The sequence below is a fragment of the Bubalus bubalis genome, chromosome 24 (genome assembly GCF_019923935.1).
Source record: "Bubalus bubalis isolate 160015118507 breed Murrah chromosome 24, NDDB_SH_1, whole genome shotgun sequence".
Taxonomy (NCBI): Eukaryota; Metazoa; Chordata; class Mammalia; order Artiodactyla; family Bovidae; genus Bubalus; species Bubalus bubalis.
The window spans coordinates 36,819,480-36,837,380 of NC_059180.1; the positions used below are offsets into that span (position 1 = coordinate 36,819,480).

The 17,901-nt window shown below is 42.7% G+C and overlaps 1 protein-coding gene across 23 annotated transcripts in view; it reads right to left on the reverse strand.

The window, feature by feature from the left end:
- Positions 1–17,901, reverse strand: part of RBFOX1 (RNA binding fox-1 homolog 1) — a 1,703,141-nt gene that overhangs the window by 1,250,938 nt on the left and 434,302 nt on the right. The window lies entirely within an intron of this gene.

A 17,901-nucleotide genomic window follows, 5' to 3' on the forward strand; every position in this document is an offset into this window, starting at 1 on the left:
CCCTTGGACTGCAAGGAGATCCAATCAGTCCATCCTAGAGAAAATCAGTCCTGAATTGGAAGGGCTGAGGCTGAAGCTGAAACTCCAATACTTTGGCCACCTGATGCAAAGGACTGACTCATGGAAAAGACCCTAATGCTGGGAAAGATTGAAGGCAGGAAGAGAAGGGGATGACAGAGGATGAGATGGTTGGATGGCATCACCGACTCAATGGACATGAGTTTGAGTAAACTCTGGGAGTTGGTGATGGACAGGGAGGCCTGGTGTGCTGCAGTCCATGGGGTCACAAAGAGTCGGACACGACTGAGCGACTGAACTGAACTGAACAGATACACATTACCATATGTAAAATAGAGAGCTGGTGGGAATTTGCTTCATGATGCAGGGAGCTCAAATCTGGTGCTCTGTGACAACCTAGAGGGCTGGGATGGGGTGGGAGGTGGGAGGGAGCTTCCAGAGGGAGGGGACATATGTCTACCTACAGCTGATTCAAGTTGATGTACAGCAGAAATCAACACAATATTGTAAAGCAATTATCCTCCAGTTAAAAATAATGTTTTTTTTTTTTTAACAAAAAAATAAGTTAGGCCTGGAGAAATAGCTGTAACTCTTCTGAAACACAATTTCAGCAACACGCAAGTCTAGCACGCAGCAGGTTCCCAATGCAGTGGCCCAAAGAATAACAAAAAGTCAACACACAAGAGGGAAGAGATGAATGTATACGTATAGCTGATTCACGTAGTTGTACAGCAGAAACTAACACAATAGTGTAACACAACTATCCTCCAGTTTTTAAAAAAGTTAAAACACACATGGAAAACCAAGATGAAATAAAGATCCGAAAATCAGACGATATCACTACTTCCTCTCAGAGAGGTCCCTGCCGCCACGTACACTGCAGATCCAGTCTAAATTTACCAGCCAGAAGTAAAAGGGCAAGTGTCATCTATAACTGCCTATTTATAAATACCAGTGCCAGGGGCCATGCCTCCCCAAATCCCCTGGCCATTTTCGACAAGGCACCCCAGAGTAGCACATAGCTCTCTTGTTAACGTTCCATGGAATCTTTCCCTAAACATACGCTTGTTCTTGCCTTCCACATTTTGCCTTGTCACTGCAACAGATGGCTTTACACTGGAGCATATGAAAATATTAAATACTTTATAAGCCTGGTGGAAATATGAAATGCCTTCAGAGGATGGAAAGCCGCATGATTCATGTAAAGCGGCCACGCGAGATTCTGTTAGAAACAAGTACCTTTAAGTTGTGTTGTCGAGGAGATGTGGGGCCATCAATTCCACATCTTCACTGAAGGGAGACAAATGACCGGGGGCTCAGCTTTCGGTGAGACAGATCTGGGCCACACGGAGAGGCAGAACATCCCGCCAGTGAGAGCTGTGAAATATCGCAGTGTGTAACCAAGGGAGGATTGTGAAATCGACTTCTTAGAGATCTAAAAGCCAGAAGAAACCTCCATCTGTCTGTCTGAGATGGTCGAATAAAGCGAGCTTAGCTCACAGCAGTGAGTTGAGAGGCAGTCAAGTCAGCTAGCCCTTGTCCTATACCCACAAATCCACATACCCTTTCTTTGCAGGGACAGTTTGATAGATGCTGACCCAACCCGACGCCACTTCATCCAACCCAGAAGGGTTGACCCACAGATCTGGGAGTGAGGTTCGCATCACAGCTGGTGCTTCAGATAAGGGATTCTCAAGCCAGCCTGCCTAACTCTCAGTGCCATGGATTGTAGCAATATGGCAAGGGACTGGAGTGTTTTCTGTCTGACTCTTCATGTATTAGTGGGGGTGACGGTGGTACATACCTCCTAAGGATGCTGTGAGGACAAGTGAGTTAGTACACACAACAGGCTTGGTATATAGACTGGCATAAGGTGGATGCTGCATAAATGCTGGATAGTCTCTATATTTAGTCCTCTGCTTATGTAGAAATAAATTCAGATGTGGGTAAGATTTTACATCTTTCCTTTGACTGGTGTGTGTGACTGGAACTCAGTTCCAATAGGGACAGCATGTTAATGTTTTCTGTAATCTGTATGGATGTGAGAGTTGGACCGTGAGGAAGGCTGAGATCCAAAGAATTGATGGTTTTGAACTGTGGTGCTGGAGAAGACTCTTGAGAGTCTCTTGGACAGCAAGGAGATCAAACCAGTCAATCCTAAAGGAAATCAACCCTGAATATTCATTGGAAGGACTGAGGCTGAAGTTGAAGTTGTAATACTTTGGCCACCTGATGTGAAGAGCTGACTCATTGGAAAAGACCCTGATGCTGGGAAAGATTGAGGGCAGGAGGAAAATGGGGAGACAGAGGATGAGATGGTTGGATGGCATCACAGACTCAATGGACATGAGTTTGAACAAACTCTGAGAGTTGGTGAAGGACAGGGAAGCCTGGAGTGCTGCAATCCATGGGGTCACAAAGAGTCAGATAGCACTGAGCATTTGAATAAATAATGTGTATGAATCAAAAGTTGCCAAAGCCTTCTTCCTGGTATTTGTCCCAGAGCAGTGAGACCCATACTCACACTAAAACATGCCCAGCAATGTTCACAGCAGCTGTATTTGTGAGAGCCACACATGGCCCAGATGTCCTTCAACAGGTGAGTGGTTAAACAGACCATGGCACTTAGCAGGTACAGTGGGGTATTACTGAGCAGTGAAAAAGAACAAATGATTGATGGGCTCGGTCATTCAGATAAAACTCCAGGGAATGATGGTGCTGGAGTTAGCCAACCCCAAAAAGTTAAACATGATACACACATGCAATGGAATATTACACAGCCATTAAAAAGAATGGACTAATTTGATCTGCAGCAACAGGGATAAACCTAGAGATTGTCATACTGAGTGCATTAAGCCATAAGAGAAAGAGAAATATTGTATGATGCTACTTACATGTGGAATTTAAAAAGAAATGAGACAAATGAACTTATTTACAAAACAGACTCACAGACTTAGAGAACAAACTTATGGTTGCTGGGAGAAAATGATGGGGAAAGGATAATCAGGGAGTTTGGGATGGACAAGTACCCACTGCTATATTTAAATGGATAACCAGCACAGACCTACAGTATAGCACAGGGAACTCTGCTCAGTGTTATGTGACAGTCTGGATGGGAGGGGCGTTTGGGGGAGAATGCTGCTAAGTTGCGTTAGTTGTGTCCAACTCTGTGCAACCCCATAGACGGCAGCCCAACAGGTTCCTCTGTCCCTGGGATTGTCCAGGCAAGAACACTGGAGTGGGTTGCCATTTCCTTCTCCAATGCATGGAAGTGAAAAGTGAAAGTGAAGTTGCTCAGTCGTGTCCGACTCTTAGCGACCCCATGGATTGCAGCCTACCCGGCTCCATGGGATTCTCCAGGCAAGAGTACTGTAGTGGGGTGCCGTTGCCTTCTCCTTGGGGGAGAATGGATACATGTATATGTATGGGTGAGTCACTTTGCTATTCACCTGAAACTGTCAAAACATTGTTAATCGGCTATATTCCAATGTAAAATAAAAAGTTGAAAAAATAAATTTGTGTGATTTCACTTCTATAACGTGTTTGAAATGACAGGGTTTTAGAAGTGGAGGACAGAGCAGTGTGGACAGAGGCTAGGGACGGGAGCGGGTGCTGGTGAGCGGAGGTGGATGTGATTATCAACAGGAATCTTAGGACGGACATGCTCAGTATCTCATCTGTGGTGGTGGATCCCCAAACCTATGCCCACAATAAATTTGTGTAGGATGAAGTGCACACATACAAATGAGCACAAGGCAATCTGGGAAAATCCGAGCAGTATCAGTGGGTTGCACTGCGGCAACATCAGTATCTCAGGTGAGACGTGATACATAGTTTTGCAAAATATTCCCATGGCGGGGGAGAAACAGGGTAAAGCCTACAAGAGATCTCTCTGTATTATTTCTCCCAACTGCATGTGAATCTAGTAAATCAGAGTCTACTAAACAAAAGTTTCAAAGCTAAAGCCTAAACGAAGGTGAAGAGTCAAGATTTTCAGTACACGGGGGTGATGGCCACCCTCCTCTCTCTCTTTCCCAGAATGAAAGAAACACTGCTCAGTGAGCTGCCCTGCATCTCTGTGGACGCAATGCAAAAGTACTTAATAAATACAAAGATTTCTTTTTCCTATTTAATGATGCCAACGTTGCAGTGCTTAGCTCTAGGTTTTGTGTATTCAGTCGGCACCTTTAAAAGGCATGGAGGTCCGCCAAGTGGAGTGCCCTGGTTTCTGAACCAATCTGAACAGCGTCAGCCTTTCTCTGAAGTGTTTTATTATTCCAAGTCGGGCCTACTGCATCTCCCAAGGTATGAAGTTCAGTTCGAGATAAAAATATTTTATCTGCCCTTACAGCAAATTGAAAGGCTATAGAAAGGGTTTTGTTATTGCAGTGTTTTCATAAATATATAGTAAACATCTTTCACAGTGGGAAATTCAGCACAAAATACAATTTTCATACACAGCCATTCATGCGTCTGGCACAGGAAGATGAAATGACCCAGAGATGAATAAAAAAATAATAGTATACAACTTTGAGCGGCCCACAGTCCCCGACAGACACACACAGCCGGGAGGATAAAGATCATGATTTTGCCGTGCCTCCGATGAATGACAAGGGTCTGCAGCACCCGGGGAATTTCGTTTTCCTCTGTGGCCAAACCATTAGGCTTAAAAAAGTAGCTTTGTCATTTTCAGAAATTTGCCAGCAGCCAACCACCCTATTTCAGAGCACAAAACGACCCCAAATCTTAGCCAGGACATAATTTTTAACTCGAGCGATTTTTAGGCTTACCTGCTTTTAAGTCTCTCTTACACACATTTTCAAAGCAATTTGGGTTGCCTGTGTCCAACACAGGATATCTAGGTTGACATCTAAGTGGATAGACATCAGCTTGGGCGTGAGGGGTCCATCAGAGCTTGTTTGCAAAAATGGAAGCTCTTTTCTGTTTTTTGTTTTCTAAATGAAGCGTATTTAATTATCAAAGCAGAGGATGTTTGTTGAAGATCAAAAGGAATCGAAGTATAATCTTTTTAACAGCTTCACTGAGGTACAATTTTTAAATAATTTCATTTATTTATAATTTGTCTTTGGCCGTGCTGGGTCTTCGCTGCTGCGTGGGCTACTCTTAGCAGCATGTTGTGCTGCGGTGTTGTGGTGCGGGGGCTTCTTGACGTGGGGGCTTCTCTTGTTGCAGAGCCTGGGCTCCAGCGTGCACAGGCTTCTCTGCTTGAGGCTCACAGGCTGGGGAGTTGTGGCTCCTGGGCCGTAGGGCACAGACAGGCTCAGTAGTTGTGGCGCATGTGCTTAGTTCTGCAGCATGTGGGGTCTTCCCGGGCCAGGGATGGAACCCGAGTCTCCTGGGTTGGTAGGTGGGTTCTTTACCACTAAGCCACAAGGGAAGCCCGAGGTACAACTGATAGACAAAAACCCCTGCACATCTCATGGGGACAATGCAATGAGTTTGGATACACACTCACACAGGTCTATATATCACACACGTGGACGTATGGTGTATCATACATCCACCTGTGTGATACCATCACCACAACCAAGGTAACAGACACACTCATAACCTCCAAAGGTTTCCTTGTGTCCTGTGTGTGTGTGTGTGTGTGTGTGTGTGTGTGTGTGTTATATGAACACTTAACCATGGGCTCCATCTACCCTCTTAACCAACTGTTAAGAGCACCATACCACGTTGCTAACCACAGGCATGAGGGTGCATGGCAGGTCTCTAGAACGGATCCATCTTGCATAACTTTAAAAGCAAAACTTGGGCTCCTCTCCTGCTCCCTTCTCAGTCAAGCTCCACAGAAACCACAAAGGTCACCCTCCTTCTCAACCCCTTAGTTATCTGTTGCAATTTCATCCTGTATAGACAAACACAGTGTGTGTGTGTGTGTGTGTGTGTGTGTGTTTTCAAAAATGTATTCATTTATTTATTGGTGTGCTGGGTCTTCGCTGCTATGCACAGACTTTCTCGAGTTGCAGCGTGCGGGGCTACCCTCCTGATGCGCTGCTCAGGCTTCTCATTGCAGCGGCTTCTCTTGCCGCAGCAGAGGGGCTCAGTAGTTGTGGGGCACAGGCCGAGTTGCTCTGCAGCATGTGGAATCTTCCCTGATCAGGGACTGAACCCGTGTCCCCTGCATTGGCAGGAGGATTCTTAACCATCGGACCACCAGGGAAGTCCCAAGTGTGTTTTCTCAGAGTTTTCCTAACACAGGTCTGGCTCTTGGGCTCTTTCCCTAGTCCTGCAGACACCATCTCAGGCCCATGAGGATCCTCTTCACTCCCTGAATGCTTCCCGGCCTCTTACCCTCCATCATTAGGCATATTTTTTGCTCCAACTTTTCTTCCTTCTCTGCTCCAGTCGAGCAATTTGCACCTTTGCAAACTTGAAAAGTGAAAGTGAAAATACATAAACCCAAGAGATGGACATGCTGGGCAGATGAATATGCACTTTGTTTTTAAATAAGAATTTCTAAATTGTCTTCCATAGAAAAATGGATCATTCTACACTCTCTCCAACATTCTACAAAATGCCTATGTCATCATATATGGTGATTTCCAATATGATATGTGAATTGTTGATATATACAGATGAAACTTTCCACATATGTATACAAAGCACACGTATATGTATATGTGAACATATTTTCATTTATTTATTGGTATTTATATTTATTGTTATGAAAACTATATGCATACTCTTTGCCAATCTGCCTTCTGAGTCATTAGTTGGTCAGTCTATGAATCCATCCATCCACCTATCCACCCACCCATCCATCCATCTATCCCCTATCCACCCATCCACCCACCCACACAGCTATCCATCCATCCACCCATCCACACATCTATCTATCCACCCACCCATCCATCCATCCATCCACCTATCCACCCATCCACCCACCCACACATCTATCCATCCATCCACCCATCCACACATCTATCCATCCACCCACCCATCCATCCATCTATCCACCTATCCACCCATCCACCCACCCACATATCTATCCATCCATCCACCCATCCACACACCCACACATCTATCCATCCATCCACCCATCCACACACCCACACATCTATCCATCCATCCACCCATTCATCCACTTATCCATCTATCCATCCATCCACCTATCCACCCATCCACCCACCCACATATCTATCCATCCATCCACCCATCCACACACCCACACATCTATCCATCCATCCACCCATTCATCCACTTATCCATCCATCCATCCATCCATGCACCCACCCACCCATCCATACATCCACCCACCCACCCATCCCTCCATCCACCCATCTATCCATCCATCCATCCATTCATCCACTTATCCATCTATCCATCCATCTACCTATCCACCCACCGACCCATCTATCCATCCATCTACCTATCCACCCACCCACCCATCTATCCATCCACCATCCATTCATCCACTTATCCATCTATCCATCCATCCATCCATGCACCCACCCACCCATCTATCCATGCACCCACCCACCCATCCACCCATCTATCCATCCATCCACCCATTTATCCACTTATCCATCTATCCATCCATCCATCCATCCATCCACCCAGCCATTCATCCATCCACATATTCCACTACAATTATAAGCAGGTTAGTCCTAATAAAAGAACTGCAAGGACTCCCTAGGGTTAACCAAATCTGATCTATGTCAAATCAGTTTTCACTAATGTAAGAACAAAGGTCCCTAAGGCTTTGAGTCAAACAGAGGGCCGAAATAGTCTTTGAAGTCATAAGATTTCAAATATGACTACAAATCCAACTCATGGTTGGTAACCCTAGAAAAGTCGCATCAAGCCTCAGTCTTTCCTTCTGAAAAATGGGTTTAATAAGAGCTGCTGCTGCTGCTGCTGCTAAGTCGCTTCAGTCGTGTCCAACTCTGTGTGACCCCATAGATGGCAGCCCACCAGGCTCCCCCGTCACTGGGATTCTCCAGGCAAGAACACTGGAGTGCCTTGCCATTTCCTTCTCCAATGCATGAAAGTGAAAAGTGAAAGTGAAGTCTCTCAGTCGTGTCTGACTCTTTACAACCCCATGTACTGCAGCCTACCAGGCTCCTCCGTCCGTGAGATTCTCCAGGCAAGAGTACTGGAGTGGGGTGCCATTGCATCTGGCTCTGAAAGTTGCTGGGAGTATTGAGTTCAATAATGTGTATCCAGGAGATAAAACAATGCAAGGCTTACACAAAGGCTCCCCAGGTGGAGCTAGTGGTAAAGAACACATGTGCCAATGCAAGAGACATAAGAGACGCAGGTTCGATCACTGGGTTGAGAAGACCCTCTGGAGGAAGGCATGGCAACCCACTCCAGTATTCTTGAGTGCACAATCCCCATGGACATAGGAGCCTGGTGGGCTACAGTCTTTAGGGTCACAAAGAGTCGGACACAACTGAAGGGACTTGGCATGCACGCACACATGTGGCTTATGCAAACACTCAATACACAGGATCAGTACCCATGACAATAATAAAGAATTTTATATATATCTAGCAGTTTCCTAGTACATTACAACACAACCTGGCTTCTTTTTCTATTAGCAGCAGAAGTTGAAGTCTGAACCACTTATAACGTTGATGATCCTCTATATTTATATTTTTAACCTCTCTGGGCAAACTTTGTAATGGGCTCGGCAGAAACCCATTACCCCTTGTTGGATGCTCTCTTAACAGCATACAAAGTTTATCACCGGCTGTCTTTATTTTTAAAAGCAGATTCACATTAAATGTGGAAATATGTTAGAAACCAATTCCACTGGATATAGAATGAAAATGACTCTTTGAAATCCAATTTCCTATTGTTTGCTTCTTTTAGTCAATTAACCAAGATATATGTATTTTAGCACCATAGACAAAGAGACAACACTTACAGAACCTTATCAGAGAGTCTTCCCTGTTTATTCACTGTTGAACAACAAACTCTGGCTTAATGTCAAACTATTTCCTGAATCAACACTTTTTTTAGATGGAAAAGGTATTCCATAAAAGCCAAATCGATGAACTGTATTTAAAAAAAAAAAAAAAAAAAGGAAATGTGACAATAATGGATGCAACGTGAGTCTTTTGACACTTCTGAAATAGATTCACTTCTTGCCTCTCATGTAAATTTGAGTTCATTGGGCCTGAAATAGACAGGAAGGACTAAAACAGTTTCCACATCTACCGCAGTTCCTGGAATGTTTCAGCGGTGGCGGAGGGTGGCTCAAGAGCCCCTGTGCACGGTTTTGGTATTTCTGGATGGCCAGGGTAAAGCTGTTCAAGAGCACTGAGCCTTTCTTCCTCATATTCAGAAATCTTTGCCTTGCCTCATGTAAACTGCAGCCCATTGTCGTGGCTCAGCATCTTCAGGTTTTCCGCGGGGCAATGCAGAGTGAGTTATCTTCTACCACCCGAATACTGGGAAGCTTGGCTCAGAAGCCTGAGAAGGCTGCTGGCATAGAACTGTCATCTGTCATCAGCGGTTCCTATGGCCACCACCTCCTCTTCCCCCAGTATTTTCCCGTTCAAGATGAAAGATGCTTCCTTTTAAAGTATACACCCATACATAACCTTGACAAGAGACGTTTTAAAACATAAAGTCTTTCCTCCATGTATTTGTTCATTTATTCAACTGAAATTGATGGAGATTCTCTACTCCCATCTTGGTTTTTCTGAACTCTCTGTGTATTGTGTGTTTAATCACAGACTTGCAAGATCATGTCTTCTTCTAACGCAGAATAAAGTATGCTAAATTGGTACTTCTATTTAAACATCTACTCAAATTGTTTTTCTCTTCATAGGTTTTTCTACATGCTGAAAATTCAACAGAGCAAGAAATGGGCAGGGTCATTCCCACAGTCTAAATGACAAAGGTTGACTGGCTTTAGCAAGATCAAGTTGGGAATCAATGTACCCACATCCACCATATCCCACTTAGTATGGACCACACAGAAAACGTTTAAAGGGCCAGGAAACCAAAGTATAAAGTTTCTTGAGGGGATCATTCATCCTGTAAGTTATGGCCTATGAATACTATGTTTTCAGTAGTACAAATAAATAACGAAGAGAACCCACAAGTCCTTGTGACACTGGAAAACTGCACATTCGGAAGTATCTAAATAGTGAAAAATAGAACTATACACATTACCACTCACTTTCATTCAGAAATGGTTATTTGCTTGCCTAACCAATCTGAAATGAAACTTAAAAAATATCTTCTGTTTCAAAACTCATGAAGATGCTGCCAAAACAGCTGTGCTTCTACCCATTTAAAAGCTCAAATTATTTTTTTTAATATAAATGTATTTATTTTAATTGGAGGCTAATTACTTTACGATATTGTATTGGTTTTGCCATACATCGACATGCATCCACCACGGGTGTACACATGTTCCCCATCCTGAACCCCCGTCCCACCTCCCTCTCCATCCCATCCCTCTGGGTCATCCCAGTGCACCAGCCCCGAGCATCCTGTATCATGCATCGAACCTGGACTGGCGATTCATTTCACATATGATATTATACATGTTTCAATGCCATTCTCCCAAATCATCCCACCCTCACCCTCTCCCACAGAGTCCAAAAGACTGTTGTATACATCAGTGTCTTTTTTGCTGTCTCGCATACAGGGTTATCATTACCATCTTTCTAAATTCCATATATATGATTAGTATACTGTATTGGTGTTTTTCTTTCTGGCTTACTTCACTCTGTATAATAGGCTCCAGGTTCATCCACCTCATTAGAACTGATTCAAATGTATTTTTTTTAATAGCTGAGTAATACTCCATTGTGTATATGTACCACAGCCTTCTTATCCATTCGTCTGCTGATGGACATCTTGCTTCCATGTCCTGGCTATTATAAACAGTGCTGCAATGAACATTGGGGTACATGTGTCTCTTTCAATTCTGGTTTCCTTGGTGTATATGGCCAGCAGTGGGATAGCTGGTTCATATGGCAGTTCTATCTCCAGTTTTCTATGGAATCTCCACACTGTTCTCCACAGTGGCTGTACTAGTTTGCATTCCCACCAATAGTGTAAGAGGGTTCCCTTTTCTCCACACCCTCTCCAGCATTTATTGTAAAAGCTCAAATTCTTAAAGGGTTTGGCAAAGCGGTTAAGAGCAGAGACGGTGGAGTATAACTCCTAGCCCTGTAACTTACAGGTTGTGTGACCTTGAGCAAATTACTCAGCTTCTCTGGATCTTGGTTTTCTCCTCTATAATAAGTTGTTGTTTATTCTCTAAGTGTCGTCTGACTCTTTTGTGACCCCATGGACTGCAGCTCATCAGGCTCCTTTGTCCATGGGATTTCCCAGGCAAGAATACTGGAGTGGGTTGCCATTTCCTTCTCCAGAGGATCTTCCCAACCTAGGGATCGAATCCACATCTCCTTAGAAGACAGGTTCTTTACCACTGAGCCACCAGGGAGACTCATCTATAAAAAGTAGATAATAATAATATGAAACATGTGAGCTTGTCTTCAGAATTAAGTGAATCAATATTTTAAAACATTTATAATAGTACTGCTGCTGCTGCTGCTGCTAAGTCACTTAAGTGGTGTCCGACTCTGTGTTGCTGCTGCTACTGCTAAGTTGCTTCAGTCGTGTCTGACTGTGCAGTCCCACAGACGGCAGCCCACCAGGCTCCCCCGTCCCTGGGATTCTCCAGGCAAGAACACTGGAATGGGTTGCCATTTTCTTCTCCAATGCATGAAAGGGAAAAGTGAAAGTGAAGTTGCTCAGTCGTGTCCGACTCTTAGCGACCCCATGGACTGCAGCCTTCCAGGCTCCTCCGTCCATTGGATTTTCCAGGCAAGAGTACTGGAGTGGGGTGCCATTGCCTTCATGCAAAACACAGTTAAAGTGTTTATTAAATAAATAAGCAAATAAACCTACGTGCCACACTTAAAGATAAGGAGAAAATAACCATGCTTGAATGCCAAGGGGAAGCAGGAAGGTTCTTAGAATTACTGTTGCATGACTCATTTAGTGATGCTGCCTTTCTCTTCTCTTGACATCAGAACCAGAGAAAGAAATCTCATTTCAGAGCTGTTGTCGGAGGTAACGCTGAGCACATGGGGGAAAATCAGGTACTTCAATCACAATGACCTGTGTCATCTTTATAAAGGAAAGATGCTCGGAATAGGCAGCTATAAAATTTTAAAGTCAAATTGTAAGAAAATACAGACCTTCTGACTTTGCATCGTGATCTTATTCACAGTGTCCAACTGGAGATTCAGAAAGTTTAATAACTGAAATTCACTTATCTACTGTCTTGAAAAAATCAGGCCATGTGTATATTAGTCATAGCATCACAGATATTGCCGAGGGCAGGATTTCTCGGCCTCCCCCCTGCTGGCATTATGGTCCAGATAATTTTTTGTTGTTTCAGGGAGGGGGAAGACACTATCCTGTGTATTCTAGAATGTTTAGCATCATCCCTGGGATGTTTAGCAAGATCTATTCTCTACAAAACAGATACCAGTAGCAGCCCTCACCCAAACGCAACTACCAAAACTCTCTCCAATGTGCGGCCAAATGTTGGGTCATATGGTAGCTCTATTTTTAGTTGTTTGAGGAGCCTCCCTACCATTCTCCATAGTGGCTGCACCAATTTACATTCCCACCAATAGTGCAGGAGGGTTTCCTTTTCTCCATACCCTCTCCAGCATTTGTAGATTTTTTGTGTGTGAATTTTTTGACGATGGCCATTCTGACCCATGAGAGGTGACAGATACCTCATTGGAGTTTTGATCTGAATTTCTCTAATAATTAATGATGTTGAGCATCTTTTCATGTATCTGTTGGCCATCTGTATGCCTTCTTTGGAGAAACATCTATTTAAGTCTTCTGCCCAGGTTTTTTTTTTTTTTTTTTTTCATTTTTTTATTGATCTGCATGAGCTGTTTATATATTTTTATTAATCCCTTGTTGCTTGCTTTATTTGCAAGCATTTTCTCCCATTCTGAGGTCTGTGTTTTTATTTTGTCCTTTGAGGGTATGGGAGTGAAAAAAATTGCTCCTGGTTGAGAACCACTGGCCTAAGGCGTTGGCCAAGTACCCATTTTGTATTTCTTCCTGAATTCAGAGAGTTCATTTCAGGTGTGTCTTGGGATACTGAAGCCAGAAAAATCTGGATTTGAATCGCATATTCTAATCATGAAAAGTCTTGAACATGGCTTCTCCATGTCTACCTTAGGTATAGTCATAACTACCTTGAAGAATGGTAGTAAGGACCAGAAAAGTTACGCTAGAACTCCCAGCCCTGTGCTTGACACGAAGAAGCTGTAGGGGCTCAGGGGAGGGGAGCACTGCTAAATTCCTGTAAGGATGGATGTGTTGATACATGGTCCCTCACCCTCCTTATCAGTCAAAAAAGAAGAAGTCTCTATTTATACAGGCAAATAAAATACAATAAATACAACTGGTCCTTCGATCACATTAGCAAACGAGAAACTGGATTTCCTCACAAGCAGAGATTTCAATAAAACAACAGAGAAATGTATCATGTAGCAACTGCAGACAAATTATCATGAAGAATCACTGCGAACAAAGCTAGTGGAGGTGATGGAATTCCAGCTGAGTTATTTCAAATCCTAAAAGATGATGCTGTGAAAGTGCTGCACTCAATATGCCAGCACATTTGGAAAACTCAGCAGTGGCCACAGGACTGGAAAAGATCAGTTTTCATTCCAATCCCAAAGAAAAGCAATGCCAAAGAATGCTCAAACTACTGCACAATTGCACTCATCTCACACGCTAGCAAAGAAATGCTCAAAATTCTCCAAGCCAGGCTTCAACAGTACATGAACCATGGAGTTCCAGATGTTCAAGCTGGATTTAGAAAAGGCAGAGGAACCAGAGATCAAATTGCCAACATCCATTGTATCATTGAAAAAGCAAAAGAGTTCCAAAAAAAACATCTACTTCTGCTTTATTGACTATGCTAAAGCCTTTGACTGTGTGGATCACAACAAACTCAGGAAAATTCTCCAACAGATGGGAATACCAGACCACCTTACCTGCCTCCTGAGAAATCTGTATGCAGGTCAAGAAGCAACACTTAGAACCAGACATGGAACAACAAACTGGTTCCAAATTGGGAAAGGAATATGTCAAGGCTGTATTTTGTCACTTATATGCAGAGTACATCATGCAAAATGCTGGGCTGGATGAAGCACAAGCTGGAATCAAGATTGCTGGGAGAAATATCAGTAACATCAGATACACAGATGACACTGCCCTTATGGGGGAAAGCAAAGAGGAACTGAAGAGCCTCTTTATGAAAGTGAAAGAGGAGAGTGAAAAAGTTGGCTTAAAACTCAACATTCAGAAAACTAAGATCATGGCATCCGGTCCCATCACTTCATTGCAAATAGATGGGGAAACAATGGAAACAGCAAGAGACTTTATTTGGGTGGGCTCAAAATCACTGCAGATGGTGATTGCAGCCATGAAATTAAAAGACGCTTGCTCCTTGGAAGAAAAGCTATGACAAACCTAGATAGTATATTAAAAAGCAGAGACATTACTTTGTCAACAAAGGTCCATCTAGTCAAAGCAATGGTTTTTCCAGTAGTTATGTATGGACGTGAGAGTCGGACTATAAAGAAAGCTGAGCACCAAAGAAATAATGCTTTTGAACAGTGGTGTTGGAGAAGGCTCTTGAGAGTCCCTTGGACTGCAAGGAGATCCAACCAGTCAATCCTAAAGGAAATCAGTCCTGAATATTCACTGGAAGGACGATGCTGAAGCTGAAACTCCAATACTTTGTCCACCTGATGTGAAGAACTGACTCATTGGAAAAAACCTTGATGTTGGGCAAGATTGAAGGCAGGCAGGATGAAAAGGGGATGAGGATGAGATGGTTGGATGGCATCACCGACTCAATGGATAAGAGTTGGAGTAAGCTCCAGGAGTTGCTGAGGGGCAGGGAAGCCTGGTGTGCTGCAGTCCATGGGGTTGCAAAGAGTTGAACATGGCTGAGTAACTGAACTGAACCCCATTCTGCACCCTGTCTTCCCGAATGCCTCAGTGGTCAAGAATCTGCCTGCAATGCAGGAGATGCAGGAAACATTGGTTCGATCCCTGGATTGGAAAGATCTCCTGGAAAAAAGGCATGGAAACCCACTCCAGTATTCTTGCCTGGAGAATCCCATGGACAGAGGAGCCTGGTGGGCTACAGTCCAGAGGGTCACAAACATTCGGACACAACTGAAGCAACTGAACATACACACCATAACCCCAAATTGCAGGGAATTCAGGGTGGCTAATTGTGACCACTAATCCATCAGTTAAAAAAAAAAAAGGCCCATTTTAAAGAACAGTGAGTTTTGGTAATCAGATAAACAAGAATCCAGAATTCTAGATTCACGCCTATAAAACTAGAGAAAAAGGAATAAATGCACCCACCATTGCAGAGGAAAAGAAGCATCTCACTGTCAACCTTAGCACGTGGATGCACTATTTTTGCTACAATTATATCACTTCTCAAAAAGCCTTCTCTGGCCTGCCTGACGTTTGAACCAGCTGAAAGATCATTCCCCACCGATTACTGTGAGGGAACTAATAACTGTTCTTGCTTTCCTTTAAACCCAACTGAAATTTTCTGAGAAGTTGCAAATAGAAAATTGTGTTAAGAACATGCCATTGATCCTATTTACATTCGCTACATCAAAGCATCAAGACATCACAAGCCAATGTGAAACAGGGACCTTTCAATACCCCACAGGTTATGCAAACACCTAACCAGAAAGAACACTTTGAAATTTTTATGGAGCAGGAAAAATTGGAAGTGTATTAATCTAGGCAGTGAAATTGGGCTTTTTGTCATTTTTAATTGCTTGAATTCATAACCTAGTTTTGCTGAATCAAAAGCGAGTTGCTATAGCTGACACAAGCTGTTTCAGCTTTTTGGGCACACGCGCACGTACACACACACACACAGGCACACACATGCATGCCCCACAAGTTTTCATATAAACTTTGTATCTATTAATAAAAAAAAAACCTGGAAATTGTTTGGAATATTATAGTAAATGAATTATTAACAATAAAGATTTCTAAGTAGAGCGCTGTGTGTTAAAAGCTGACTTTTAAAGATTTCTTTCTTTCTGTATCATGCAAATGGGGGAGGGGGGAGAACAGGGATGCCAAACCATCAGGATTGTGATTTTGTTGCATATGATTTAATTCAAACAAATTCAAATGCATAATTTAAAAGCTCTTCATGCCTTTATCTGCTCCTGTTTACTATTGCTCATAATGTATGTAAACACTCAATTCTGGGAGAAAATGAAGGAAAATAAATGGAAGGACAGAGGCATCCACCCACAAATATATACAAAGATCACATGTGTTACAACCTCCTGGAGGTTTCAGACCCACAACCAAAGTCTGCAAGTGCAAACTCTTGAAGGGTCCATGGTTTTCTTCCCTATTTGTTTTTGTGTTTGTCAGAAAAATCAACACAGGATGGGGATCAAAGTCTCAAAAAAGGCCTTTCATTTTAATTCCATTAGAATTACTCTCCAAGAACTTAACTGTGATCACTTAAGAGACTAACTCATGTGACATTTTAAAAACAGAGCTAAAAATGAAGTGTAAACACAGGTTTAATTAATACTAACAAGGTTTCATCATTATTTCATAAATGTCCTACCTCGTTTGGACCATGCTCCATTTCTCTGGTTCTGCAACTCTGCCCAAAATCTAACAGAAAAATTGTAAGTCTAGCCAGGAAAAAAAAAAAAAAAAAAAGACCAAACTGTCTCACACTAAACATTGTAATAGTTATTTGGCTCCAGACTGACCCACCCAACCAGATTCTCTGTAGAGAAAATGGTAAGGATTGCATACTCTGATTCTCATGTCATGCTCTCAAAATACAGCTATATATTCTCAACGTCTCACAACTATAATTTAGAGGAAGGCAATTGTCGCCAAATGCCTTTTGACCTAAAATCTACTTCGACTTTTGTGTTATACTTATGGGAAAGATCATGAGAAAAAGAAAAAAAAATTGGAGAAAAGAATGACACTATTTTTGTGATAGTTTAAAAAGCTGGCATGTAAGTCAAGGCTCATAACTGTTCCTACTAAGTTGAAGTGAATACAGATTAAAATGAATTCAGATTCTAAACTTAGGTGAGGTTATAGAGAAAACAGAAGTTTGAGGGGCAATTATAAAAGAGACATATGTAAAAATATGCTTACCCCAATAAAGTTAGGAGGCAAAGTGCAGGGTTGTAAAAATCTATCCCTCGGTGATGACAGAGACAAGATTAAGCTCTGTTCATGTAAAGTAAAGGCCTTCTCCAAGTGTTTAACTGGTTAAAATGAAATGACAAGAAAAGTTTGAATATTCACTTTCTAAATATGTGGATTGTCTGATATTAATTAATCCTTGCACAGGAGCAGAGAATACTGATAAAGAAAAATCAGGTGCTCGTGATGATCCTTCAAGGGTGCAAAACACTGGTTAAGATAAAAATGTAGTGGGAGAAGATAAAGGAAAATTTGTTCTGTGTTCCAGGTATGAAACTTAAGAAAAGGTAGATGAAAAGAAATACAGGTGGATGGGGAGGGAAAAACAGGAGTTGGAGAGAAAGAAAGGTGGACCAGAGGGAGGGAAGGAGAGAGGAAAGAAGGAAAAAGAAGGATGAATCAGAGAGGGTGAGAGGAAACCTTCCCCCACTGGTGATACTTCCTCCGACTCTTCAGAGAAGCAATTTTCTCTTCCTAATAATCTGTGAATATTCTAATACAGAAGGAAGCACCAGCGTGTATAGAGAGTGTGAGTGGGCAGACAAAAGTTGAAATATCCTGCTTCTTTTAAGAAAATCATGACTGCTGCCCGCACTGCCTGGGAACATC